Raw genomic sequence first — 13,911 nt, forward strand, 5'->3', positions numbered from 1 at the left:
TCCCACCTGCAGTACAAAAATGAATGGTTTTATTTGTGCAATGTTAATGTGAAAGGTTTAAAAGTTAAAATGAAAGATTGTCCTTTGCAAAGATGAAAATAACAGCCATTGTGTACAGATGTGATGTGTCAGGCAAGAACACATTATTGCTCCACAGAGAACAGCCCGGTGACACAGTAATCTATGATTCCAAGGGTAATGAGTAGGAAGTATTCTTCAAAGGTTAACAAGTTGCCATTGCTCACGATGGCTTGAATTATTTCAGAGCAGAACCAGCTTGGGATACCTGAAGGCAATATGTTGCACTGCCTTTATACTTTAGCATATTTTTCTAGTGCTTTTTAGTCTAAACAAAAACATTGCTCCACTTTGTGTTGACTGTATTCAGCCATATTAGTCATCTGGAACATTATAAAAGATTATTTTTATTGTGATCATGGGTCAGCCCACCACCATCCCATCCATATCATAGTTCACATTTACATAGAATGTGAACCTTCAGCATTTATGAATTTTACATGGTGTGAACACAATTAGTTAGTCCCATACAGAACAAACCCATTGAATTAATTCTTGAATAGTGAATTAACATATAGTTTACTGTTATTGATTCTATAGGTTTTCACTAACAAACACTAACAATGTAAGTTAGTGATTTCAAGGTGCTGCTACTAGGTCAGTGGCTTATTTAAAAAGTCATGTTCCTGAAATTTGGATTTAAAAAAAATGAAACGGATGATACCCAAATGTAAAGACTGTCAATTCAGGACAATGTTCAGAGTAGCTCTATGTAGAATGCATTGCAATATTACACTCAATAGGTTTTATTTACGACATTTATATGCCGCCCTTCTCACCCTGAAGGGGACTCAGAGGTTATCAGACTTAATTCAGGAGAGACATAACTAGTAAACCAAATATAACTGGTCATAAGCATTCATTACTATAGAGCCCATTGCATCAGGAGGTGTACTAGCTATTCAGAATATGTACAGGTTGAGCATTCTGAATCCAGAATTCCCTCCAAAGCACCATAGTTTCATTTTCAATCCTTAGAAAGGATTTGTCTCTATTTTTAAATGTGGGACAGAGAGGGAAGAGGTATAGTCCTCAGGCCCACCCATGCCAGTTGACGGTCTACGTTTCACAGGCATATGACAGGGTTGGGAGGACAATAGCTTTATAAACAATTACTTGGCATCCATACAAATGTCCTGATCCTCAAACACTCTCTGCTTCATTCAGAAAAAATACTGCACTCACAGAGCTCAGACAGTGTTGTCAGTATCGATGTTGACTTTTGTGGAAAGATGGCTGCCAAGGTAGCAGAAATTGTCAACTTTTTCTAATGTCACACCATTAAGATGTATTTCTGTCAGAAGAATTGGCTCATGCCTGGCTGCTGAAAGAATACTTTGGCTTTCTCGATGTTCAGTGAGAGGCCAAGCTTTTCATATGCTTCTGCAAAGGTGTTTAGAGTGGCTTAGAGGTCTTCTTCCAAATGAGCACAAACTACATTATTAGACATCATACTCAACTTCTGGAATGATTCTATCAGTGTTGCCTTTGAAAAATCCTGTAAATCTCTTGGAAAGACAAATGTCCATGTTCTGGAAGAAGCAAAGACCACCAGAATTGAAGTGGTGATCCTTCACCATCAACTTTGCTGGACTGGCCATGTTGTCTGAATGCCCAATCACCATCTTCCAAAGTAGTTACTATATGCTCTGCTAAAGAATGGAAAGCAAAATGTTGATGGACAGGAAAAGAGATTAAAAGATGGTCTTAAACCTAATCTTAAAAACTGTGGCATAGACACTGAGAACTGGGAAGCCCTGGCCCTTGAGTGTTCTAATTGGAGGTCAGCTGTTACCAACAGTGCTGTGGAATTCAAAGAGGCATGAATGGAGGGTGAAATGGAGCAATGTGTCAAGAGGAAGGTGCATCAAGCCAACTCTCACCAGGACCATCTTCCATCTGTAAAACAATGCCCTCACTGCAAAAGAAAATATGGATCAAGAAAAGGTCTCTATGGTCACCTACAGACGGACTCACCACCAAGATGAAGGCAATCATACTTGGGCATTAGGACTACCAATGATCATGAGTTGTGAATTGGCATGGGTGGCATCTAGACACCCCCAGCCAAAAAGGTGGGGTTTTGGTCTCCAGTCTGGCGCCCAACACCATTTCCTCTAGTAGTTTGGACAGTGTGGAAGGGTCCTGAAGCTATTGGCCAACATTCTATATCATAAGTTGTAACTAAAATGAAGGAGTTGTGTGGCTGTAATGACCTATGCCAATTCCCTTTAAACCTCTACCTTTTCAGCCAGTCATTGTACCAGCCAAAGGTTTTCCAAGATGGTGTAACCTGATGCTGGGAAATGATCTCTGCATGATTGTGTTGAGAACAGATACTCAAAGAGAACCCTTCTATGGCACTACAACAGCTTTTGTGGCATGACTAAGAGAATGATGCAAGCATAATTTCCAAGTAACTTGATCTGCAGCAATTTAGAAACTTTTTAATTGGGAAGGTAGATCTGTGGGATTACATTTTGTTAACCATAAGCATAGATCCCAAATGTTACATAATCATAAATCTGGCTTAAGATCTCATAACTAATGAATACGATGCCAATCCACATTCATATATCTTTCTTTGATTTAGCAAATTTCCTATTGCCAGAGGTATTGGGGCAAGATCCCTCACCACATTCACCTCTAACCTTTTCAGGGTTCACATCCCAGGAGGCAAGACATTTGTTGGGCTTCACTCCTTAACCTAAATCTCTGCTATATCCAAATTTGCTATACTTTGTCTTCACACATACCAAAAAGTGAGAGTTCTATTTCAAACCCAACAATAGCTATTATGTGTGCTCCATCCAAGATGAAGAGTATTCTGTTCCCAAATTTCATCCAGGTGCCAGCAATTCCTTTAAGCACCATTCGATTATTCAGGCTAATGAAGCTGAAGAATCCCTGCCTGAACAAACAATATTCATTTATGTAGTTACCAATATAAGGAAGCCCTTGCAAGTATGGTTTCTAGATTCTATCCTCATTCCCAACATATGGCCAGCTGCTTCAGAAAAAAAATCATTTGTTTTTATAGTACTGTTGTTTTGTAACAGGTGCAGAGATGATTCTGGGAAACCAAAAGCATGTTTGATTTCTTAACATTTTTTTTTCTTTAATGGGCTGTTTAAAGTTACTTGTTCATACTATCTGCATAATGAATTGTCCTCTTGGAGGTGATAAATTATTTATTAGAGTAATGAACAGATCAATCAGGGCAGCCATGGAGCTGCAACACTGAGCTTTTGGCAAAGTGGGGTCTGAATGTTTACATTTATCACCAAAGAGCCTTGACTTTGATATAGACCTTTGAGAGGCATTTATTAATCATGATCTCATTACAGTTTGGGGTAGACTAATAGCTTTTTTATTTGTCAGAACAGTGTCTGATGATTTAGCACTGTTGTCCAAAAGTACAGGCCTGGTTCTGCTATTTAACCTTCTGTACAAGTTTTGAAGATAGTCTCCCTTCCATTTGGATGTAGGTTTTTGTTCCTATTTTGCATCTGCAACGTGCTCTATTGCTATGTGTATGACAATATACATAACCCTCAGAGTTCGCCTGAGACCAGCTCCCGAGTTTCCAGGAACTTAAAGTGGACCTAAGCAATAGGGGTGTGCATGATTTCATTTTGTGTACCAGATTCCAATGATTCTGAGGATTTGGTTGCCTAACATATGAAAACGACTCTGGTGTGAGGACGCTGAAGCCTTTGCTGGATCACAGCAGCTGCATCTTTTCAGCTAATGGGGACTAATACTGGAGACCAACGGAGCTAAGAGATACTCTACCTGAGGCAAAGGTAGTGGCGTGTGGGCAGGGCAGCTTTGCTAATCAGGAAGGCTGCTCCTCCTCCTTTGCTTTCTTTCCCACCAGGCTCCATCCTTATCCTCACGCCCACTTGAAGCAAGTGAGAACTTGCTTTCCCAGCAGCACTTTGTGTGGCACGAGCATTGAAGAAGCCTTGTTCTTCCTCCCAGGTCATGGTGGGGGTTGATGTTTCTCTCTCTGTGTGTTTCTCACTTTCTTTCTCAATCAGTCAGAGGCCTGGTTGACTGTGTTCATCCATTCTCTGTGCCTGAAGAACACATGGCATCAAATTGCTACCTATTTTTGTAAGCTGCCCTGAGACCTCTACGGGGTGAGAAGGGCAGGTCATAAATATGGTAAATAATATTTGTATATCTGTATACTTGAAAACTTAATAAAATTATTTTAAAATAAATAAATATGGTAAATAAATAAGAGGGGTGTAGTTGACATTGGCTGCAGTGGCGGCAACATGGGAGGCTTCCCATGTTGTATAAGGAACAATGGGAGAAAGCTGGTCTGTGGACGCTTCCCCTCGTGGGATGAGGTAAGTGAGATGCAAAATGTGGGGTGATGGGTTCTCTATGCCTCCCACTGGGTCACTTCAGATTTGCCACAATCCATGGCAAATCCAGTAGTTAATGTGATGAGATCCTATAATTGCAGTTAAAGATGTGTCAGCCTGCATAAAATGTACAGTGTATATGCATACAAAGTCACCACAAGTAAAAGTTAATACAAATATATGTAATTACCCTATAATATTTTTAAAAAGTGAGCTTACCCCTTAGGAACCATGGAGAGAAATATGTGAGAGAAATAAAGTTGAACACTGTGAAAGTCATCCACTACATGGCTACCAGCCTCCTCCCAGTAGATTCAAATCAAGGAAATGCTTTATGAGAACTACCACTCCTCTAGGCATCTCCCCAGCAACAGCAAGGGTATCCCTCTGGGCAGCTAAACCAGGAAATCGCAACTGGATGCCCCCCCCCCTTGAGGGTCTTCCTCCAGGGGAAAACCAAAAATGGACAACTTGGAAGTCCCTGAACAGACTCAGAAGTGGAGTGAGCAGATCAAAAGACCAACCTGGCAAAATACCACTACCTAAAAGAATCCCACATCTTATGTGACTGTGGAGCCGATCAGACAACTCCACATCTGTATGCTTGTTCACTGTGCCCTGCCTCATGTACAGAGGAAGAATTGTTGGAGGCTACAGACAATGCCATTGCTGTTGCCCATTTTTTGTCAAAAGATATTTAGCCATCTGAACTCCTATTTTATCGGTTTTATACTAATTTATGCAATGCATTTGATATGAAATAAATAAAATAAAGGAACAATTGAAACAGACCAGTAGCCAGGATTTTGATTCTGGGGGGGGGGGGCTGAGTTTGATTCGGGGAGGGGGGGCTGAGTCTGAGTGAAAGAGGGTCTACCCTAGCAAACCTTTACCCTCATGCACATAAGATATATTGAGCATGGTGATCAGATCATGATATGAATAAACATAACAGTTTTAATAATGTAGCAGTAAGGCCTTTTCGCAGACCACCATGAGAATTTGGGGGGGGGGGCTGAAGCCCCCAAAGCCCCCCCCCTCCCCCGGCTACATGCCTGCATTGAAAGGAAGCATAAAGCAAGACCACTCTAGAACCAATTGATTCAAAATCACCTTTGTTTCCAACAACAGGTACAAAAGAACATGTCCTTAATTGCTTCCTATACCCAAATGGCAAAAAATAAGCCAGAAATGTAGGAATCATAGTTATTTTGGGGCCTGGCATCCAATATTATGACTCCCAGGTGCAGCACTTGAAAACACCTGGCAAAAGAGCAGCTTGCCATCCAAATATGCTCAGAACTGAGCATATTGCTCTGGGAACAGACCCAAATCTTTTAGAATATGGCACAGAGCCCTTAAGTGTGGGAAGATACATATTAGGCACATTAAACATCTTTTAGAGCTTATTAGAGAGAGTGAGGGAGCTGGGATTTAAGATAAGTGTGTGGTTAGAAGCTCATCTAAATACACCTCTATCGCAAAGGTGAAATGCCGTACACTATATCTCTTGAAGGCAATGAGTGGGAATTAGTAACTATGCCGGAGGCTTACAAATTATTCAGATCAGATTTGGCAGAGCACTTGTTAGAAAAAGGTGAAGCTGAAGGAAAGTCAGTGCAGAAGTTCTATTAAGGCAGCTGGATTCTTTCACTTTACCTACAGCTTTAAGGTTCATGTGCCACAAACCAGAAAAAAATTGCTCTCAGAATAGCCCAGGCCAATTATATTAAACCCGGAGGAATAAACTGACAAGGCAAGTAACCTCTTTGCCCTAATCTGTGGATTGCACTGATCAAAGGTAGATATGTTCATTTGCAGACATCATTTCATTTTAGCTAGAATTCCATTCTGGGAGGAGGGTGGGGTTTAAATTCCATATATAGTTGGAGAGGGATGGAGGAAAGAGAGAGAACCAGATGGTTCTTGGCATATAAACCTGTTTTTCTTATTCCGAGAAGGACCATTATTTTGATAGTTCTATATCAATTTAAAAAAAATATATTTTCCACAATGACAACCAATTCTAAAAAGGAAGGCTTCACTTTGAGGGTCAGTCAGTCTGCTTGATTTACTAACTGGATCTATTGTACTTCATATGAAACTTAATTCGGGACTCTTCTATAAACCACATCAGTACCACAGCCTGGTCTTGCAGTTCTACCCCTGCTTACAAACGAAGTGTGCTTCATTGGAGCATCCTTCCAAGCAGACACACATAGGTTACTCTGTGAGAAATACTTTCTTCATAGTCACCAGCAACTACCATTTTACTTCAGGTAGATAGTACTGGATCTATAGAAGCTTCTTTTATTTCCGGTTGTAGCACTCTAAGGACTTTATCCCATGAAGTAGGGATACTGACATGAAGTACTCTGACTGTCACCTTTGATGATGATCTGTATCATCCCACTACCAATTTACTTCTCTCCCCTATGATTCTCTTACCCTAACTATTGAGGGTTAAAACTCATCATCCTAATCATTCTAATAACAAACAAACAAACAAACAACCTTATTTATACCCTGCCCCATATCGAGGCAGCTTACAACCAAAACAAAAATGGCTTCAACAAATGATATACACAGAAAGTGGCCACATAAAAGCAAAATAGCACAATATAAACACAAATAAACAAACAATTTCAGAACACTATAACCCTGTAAAAGCAATATATGATGCCATTTAAAACCAGCTGATCCTAGAATTAAAGAATCCACATTATAATTATAGCTATAATATCCTTTAAAAACTTGCCCATTACATACTTAATATCAGGATCGTACCCAGAAAAAAAATTCAAGGGGGGGGGGGGGGGAGGGTTGATTTTTTTTATTTTAGCGAATCATGAGAAGTAGTTCCATAACACAACATAATTTAAATAATATGGCTCATTCTATGCTTTATATAGATTTAATTAAATCACTTTTCTTGTCTCCTTCGTGGGGGCTTCATGCCTTAGGCTTTGCCTATCAGTTGTGGTCCACTATATCAGCTATTGCTGCAAGTAATGCCTGTGAATAAATTGCTTGAGATAGTGCTTGCAATTCTGGAGGGACTAGTTTAGTTTTTGCTTCTCATAAATTTAGCATGGGGATTGGTTAACCAGTTAAAATTCATAAATAAACCAGGTTATTTTTTTAACCTGAAAAATTTCTGGGGGGAGAGGGGTTGCTGTGCCGAGAGGAGAAGCTGTATGCCTCAGTCAATGTAATTTTGTTGGCATCTATTTTTATTTTGAAATTTACCAGTAGCTGCTGCATTTGCCACCCCCGGCTTATACTCAAGTCAATAAGTTTTCCCAGTTTTTTTGTGGTAAAATTAGGGGCCTCAGCTTATATTTGGGTTGAGCTTCTTGTATTCCATGTATACTGGAACGTACTTAGTCCTAATCTTTTTTATATACTGTTTTTAAACCACTTCATTGGATGTGTTGCAATAGCAGATTCCCAGATTAGTTTAATGTTTACACCTTTGTGTTTTGACTGTTTGTTTTGTTAAAAATGTAATACAAATGTCTGGTTGCTCCTGACACGATAAATAAAACTTTATTTTATTTTTCTGGTTATTTAATATTTAATGTTTATTTTGGTTTGTTGTAGGTTTTTTCAGGCTGTATGGCCATGGTCTAGAGGCATTCTCTCCTGACGTTTCACCTGCACTTTGGCAAGCATCCTCAGAGGTAGTGATTTTACCACCTCACTACCTCTGAGGATGCTTGCCAAAGTGCAGGTGAAACATCAGGAGAGAATGCCTCTAGACCATGGCAATACAGCCTGAAAAAATCTACAACAAATCACTGATTCCGGCCATGAAAGCCTTCGACAATACAATGTTTATTTTACTTAAGTGATATTTGTCTTTACTGTTCTAATGTAGCACAAATCCTATGTAAAATCATACTACGTATTTTTGACATTAAGATGGAAAGCTGAAATGTATACAGAAAGTCTTTACTTGTATACTTGGCTTATACTCAAGTATATACGAGTATGCGGATTTGTACTTGACTCTCATGTTAAATGAGAAGGCAGTATTGGTCACTCTTTAGTCTGGGATACCATGTAGAAAAACCTTGTTTTTTACTAATCTCCTCCCTGTCTTAATTCCCATGCCTGCAAAGGGGTTTGAATGTAAACACATATATAATTTGATTCTGAGACAAAAAGTGCACCAAGCTGGCCAACAGAGATAAAAGCCTAATTTATATCTGTCATATTTTATCAACTCCGTCTCCTCTTTCTTTAAGCTTTAATGCAATGAAAGAATATGTGTGACTCAGCGTGTTCTCCATTAGCATGTTTCCATCTCATTTTACTGGCACAAGGAAATGAAACGTTCAGATACCAGCACATCTAATGTTGCAGTATAGTTGGCATTGCGTTTGGTTTTGCCAAATTTCTCAAGGTCACCAGGGATCCCACAGAGACTTGTACTGCAGCTGAAATCACACAGAAGGAATTAGGCTCCTAAATGCGAGTTTAAGGGCAAAGAGCTGCCAAAATCCAATAATGACCCTGATTCACTGGATGGCTGTAACATCCTTCATCGCTTGAGAAGCTCAAGTGCATTGGCCCTCAGGCAAAATTTGCACTTTATCAGACTCACATGTCTTTTAAGTGCTGTTTGTAAAGATCTAATTGGGACTGCATCAGAGATGTCTAAAAAGAAAGCCCAATCATGTTTGCATTAAAGAAATCAATACAACCATTCATGTTGTACTTGAAAGAAACCAATAGCAGCTATCTGCTTTCATGTCTGCATGAGCAAATGATGTCACATAGAAGATTTAGATAGAAAAAGATACATTATGCTTTAATAAAAAAACCCAATAGGAATTGTGAAATAATTTGATTTCTGTTCAGTCTTGATGTAAGTTTATCAAAAATCATGTTTTTATTCAGAATAGAAAAATCTTGAGGATTTTTTAACATGTATATGGTCAAAATTGAAATGGATAGAATTGATTTTTTTTTTTAAAAAAAAAAAGCCACAACAGCTATCTCATTGAATGTATCTCATATTAACCAATAGAACTTCCATTTAGGGATTTATTCCCAGCCAACACAGAGATTGACTCCTCTCTGCAGATTCAACTATTCATTCATTGTAATTCTTGCTAGCTGTTGCTACGGGGGGACAAATCTCTCCCTCCTCCTGATTGGGGCTTTCTGATGCTGAGCGGAATTCTGGGAAATGTAATTTAAGGCAGAGCCTTTTCAATTCTCTACCACAGGCTCCTCACCTTCCAAAACTACATTTCCTAGAATTCTGTGCTTTCTCAGTCTCTTTCCCAGTGAACTCTGTTTTCTCCCTGCTGCTTTCCTCTTCCAGTGGTGAGAGGCCATTAATTTAAAGAGGAATGGCAGCCTTTTTGGCTTTGTTTTGCTTACTTGTGCTGAACTTGAAATTGACTTTAGAAGGCTTCCAAGGGTTACAGAATGAAAATGAAAAAGCATTGGGTATGTTTTGATTCTTGCATTTTTGGCATGGGCTATACCCATGAGTCAGATATCGCATCATGAATACAAATTTAATGAATTTGATCTGACTTACGAGGACAAAGAATAACTTTGCACAACCATTAGATAGAGAGAGAGAGGGGGGGGGGGCAATTCCTACCAGTGGGATGTTAGTCTCTTAAAAGAAGTATCATATGGATTTGAAGCAGGAAGATGAAGGAATTGTTCAGTCTTACACACAAATGCCCTTTCTACATTGCCATAGAAAATCAAGATTATTTTCTTTGAACTGGATTATAAGGCAGTGCAGACTCATATAATCCAGTTCAAAGCATATAATGTGGATTATCTACTTTGATAATCTGGATTAAATGGCAGTGTTGAAGGAGCTAAATACTTAAACCTTATCTGCCTTCATGAGTAACCAGATTTTTCTTTCTTATAAGCAATCCACTCATATGCACCAACCCAAGTGATATTTTTTACAGATATACAGTAGACTTGGTTGATAAAAAAATGATTCAAAACTTCTTTTGGATGTAGGGGGCACTAATGGTTCAATTCAAAAAGGAATTCTGAATTTTTGCAAAAAAAAAATAATTCAGAACTTTCCAGAATTTCCGAATAGCTCTGTTAATGGCGGATGCGATTGTGCAATATGCGAAAAATAGCAAATTGCACTGGGCAAACTTCAGGAGATTCTCTCTCCCTCATTTTTAGACCAATCCTGACAAAACTTGCCAGTGTGTCACAAACAGCAGGGAGAGGCATTTTCGGCTTTTTGAAGTTGTTCTCACACCTTTAGGAAGGAAAATATTTTGACCATATGGTTCTAGTGTCTCCTGAGCAGCAACACAAAGCAACTAAGGACACAAAGAGCAGGGAGAGGTCCTTTTGGCTTTTTGAAGTTGATTTAACAACTTTAGGAAGGATAATATTTTGACTATTTGGCAACACAAGGCAAACTGAGAAAACTGCACCTCACACCCCAATATTACCCACCCATGCATCGCCCACCCATCCCAAACCCCAACAGCAAAAACACACAAGCGGCTGCAAGGCAGCCGAGGCAGGCAGCAGCCCTTCTTCCTGTCCTGGTTCTCTGCTACCCTGCTCTTCTCCCCCTCCCCAACACACAAGCGGCTGCAAGGCAGGCAGGCAACAGCCCTGCTCCCAGCCCTTCTCCGCTTGCCCTGCTCTTCCACCCACTCTTCTTCCAACCTCCCTTCACAAGCTCCCTTCCCTTTCTCTTCCCCCTCCCCTTCCTGGGCTCACAATGAGTCTCTGAGCCATGTGCTACCTTTTATATAGTGCAATTTATGCCATGCTGAAACCCCTCCCCTTCCCTCCCTAAAACTTCTCCCCTCATTGGCTGGGAGGCAAGCATCCCAGCATGCAAGCTGTTTGCCTCCAAATGCTGAGTCACTTCCGAGTCACTTCCTGAATCAGAAGAAAATGGCGAGAAAAGCTTCAGAAGGGCAAAGGGACTCCTGGTTTTCTTAAAAACTTCAAAATTGTTTCAAAAAGGTAATTTTTCTGACTTTATTCTGAATTACGAAGATTCCGACAGTACCTGACCATGCCTAGTATACAGTGTTGGGGCTAATAGATAGCTCTTTGTCCACAAAAAAAAGAGAGATCAAAACAGATCGTTCTTTCTTTTTGTATTAGATTAGAAACTAAACCTTTCAACACCAGGGCTTTACTAAGAAAAGAAAACAATTTATGCCCAATACTTCTCTGTGACCTTGATATCGGGTACTTTTGGCAAGTATGTCTATAATTCATGTTTCCTCTTACATTTTTTTTCAAGAAACAAATAAATACTTTCAATCCTGGGTTTAAAAAAGGAGAGAATGAAATTGCATGTCATAGCTGCTCATTATCTTGATACATGTTTGTGCTGGAAGATGTCTCTCTAATACACTTTCTAAAATATCAGAAATCTGTGATCAATCCACAGTTTCTATGTTCATGGGATTTACGGTGAGTATAGGTGTGTGTGTGTGTGTGTGTGTGTGTAGCCTTGTGCAGCCTTCCTTTTTTCACATAATTGTAGGGCCCCTACTACACTGCCATATAAAATTCATATTATCTGCTTTGAACCGGCAGTATTATATGGCAGTATTGACTCATGTAGGAGTCCCCAATGAGTTAAAGTGCTGAGCTTGTTGACTGAAAAGTTGCAGGTTCAAATCCAGGGAGCAGTGTGAGCTTCCACTGTCAGCCCCAGCTTCTGCCAACCTAGCAGTTTGAAAACATGCAAGTGTGAGTAAATCAATAGGTACCGCTCTGGTGGGAAGGTAACTGCACTCCATGCAGTCATGCCGGCCACATGAACTTGGAGGTTTCTTTATGGACAATGCTGGCTCTTCAGCTTAGAAATGGAGATGAGCACTACACCCCAGGGTCGGACACAACTGTTCTTAATGTCAGGGGAAAACCTTTACCTTTACCTATAGACTCATGCATGTAATCCAGTTCAAAGCAGATAACATGGATTATTTGCTTTGATCATCTCTATTATATGGCAGTGTAGTGTTGTGACTCAGCTGGAACCACAGACACAGACTGATAGTGTTGTGACTCCGATGGGGTCTCAAAGTGACTCTGATGAGGATGATGGGCTTCAGGTTCACAATCAGGTTGAAAATGTTCCTATTGTAGACAATGAGGAACAGTCTGTACAAGTTCAGTTTCCCACAGCAGGGAATGATTTTTTTGATACTGAAACTAGCCAGGTGCAAATTGACTCAGAAAAGGAGGATAGTTCTCAGACTGATAGTAGGCAGGAAGGCAACCAGGCTGACACTAACGAGCAACCTGACCTTGATGAAACAGGAATCTTAGACCAGGCTGACCGTTTGGAATTCAGAGTTCGAAGGAGTGTGAGAATAGCCAACAAGAAGGAGATCAGAGGCCAAAGAAATGCTTTCATGTATTCCAAAGGGTATTAAGCAGTGTGTTTGAAAACAAACCTTTGTCAGAACAACTTATCGCTCAACCAAGCAGCTTGTGCTCATTTGTCTGGATTATCTTACAGTCCTTGTGTCCATGGTCTTGGGATTTTGTCATGTTCTCATGGGACTTTGTTTCGTTGGCACCTCTTGGAATCCTACTTTATAGTGTTATGTTTTATTGATCTTCAGAACATTACTTTTTCATCTTTTATTTTTTTAATAAACTACAAAGACTTCAGTCTGTGTGCAGTTCTGGTGATTTCAGCAAGGTGAATCTATTCTGAGGTGCAACATGTAGAAGAGGCCTTAGAAAATCGAAGTGTCTTAGAATGCAAATTTATAGGCACTTACTTGGCAGGAATCTTACACACAGTCATATAACTTAGAATATCAACACTGAAAATCCCACAATATCTTTTTTGAACTGGGTTATCTGAGTTCACACTGCCATATATCCCAGTCCAAAGCAGAAAATGTGAGATTTTATTCAGCTGTGTGGAAGGTGGTTCAGTTAAAATCAATGTTGAATACACCTATGTTGGATTGTCCAAGCATATTTTATCCCACTATCTTGAAGCATAGGTCTCCCCTAAGGGACTAGTTACTAAAACCTTTCCTTGCTATGATCATGTAGTACAAGAGGATGTATTTGTAACTATTTTGCAATTGGCCACAGATTTTGGGAAATGAACATAGAGGAACACTTTCACAAAACTGGTAACATTTTGCAGGAGCCTCTGCACAGCTCTATGGCTGGATCTACACTGAACTATAATCCAGATTATCTGCTTTGAACTGAATTATATGAGTCTATACCGCCATATAATCCAGTTCAAAGCAAATAATTTGGATTTTACATGGCAGTATAGATAGGGCCTAAATTCTTACTGAATTTAATCTAGAAATGCGGGCTTCCTTTTAAGGAATTTGAGGGGAAGCAAACGCATAGCCACACATTCATAAAATGTCTCAGAGAAAGTATGATGTGTGCGTACTTCCAAGCCTTCTATGAATTTATGAAATCCATAGGG

General features: G+C 39.7%; 1 long non-coding RNA gene across 1 annotated transcript in view; it reads left to right on the plus strand.

Annotated features, from left to right (window-relative positions):
* The first annotated feature begins 11,357 nt into the window (after positions 1-11,357).
* The window catches only part of LOC137096810 (uncharacterized), a 66,882-nt gene continuing 64,328 nt past the window's right edge, over positions 11,358-13,911 (plus strand). Inside the window, exon 1 of the long non-coding RNA XR_010909739.1 lies at positions 11,358-11,447. This is a non-coding gene — a long non-coding RNA (uncharacterized lncRNA). The remainder of the gene's footprint in view (positions 11,448-13,911) is intronic.

This window comes from Anolis sagrei, chromosome 4 (genome assembly GCF_037176765.1).
Source record: "Anolis sagrei isolate rAnoSag1 chromosome 4, rAnoSag1.mat, whole genome shotgun sequence".
Lineage (NCBI taxonomy): Eukaryota > Metazoa > Chordata > Lepidosauria > Squamata > Dactyloidae > Anolis > Anolis sagrei.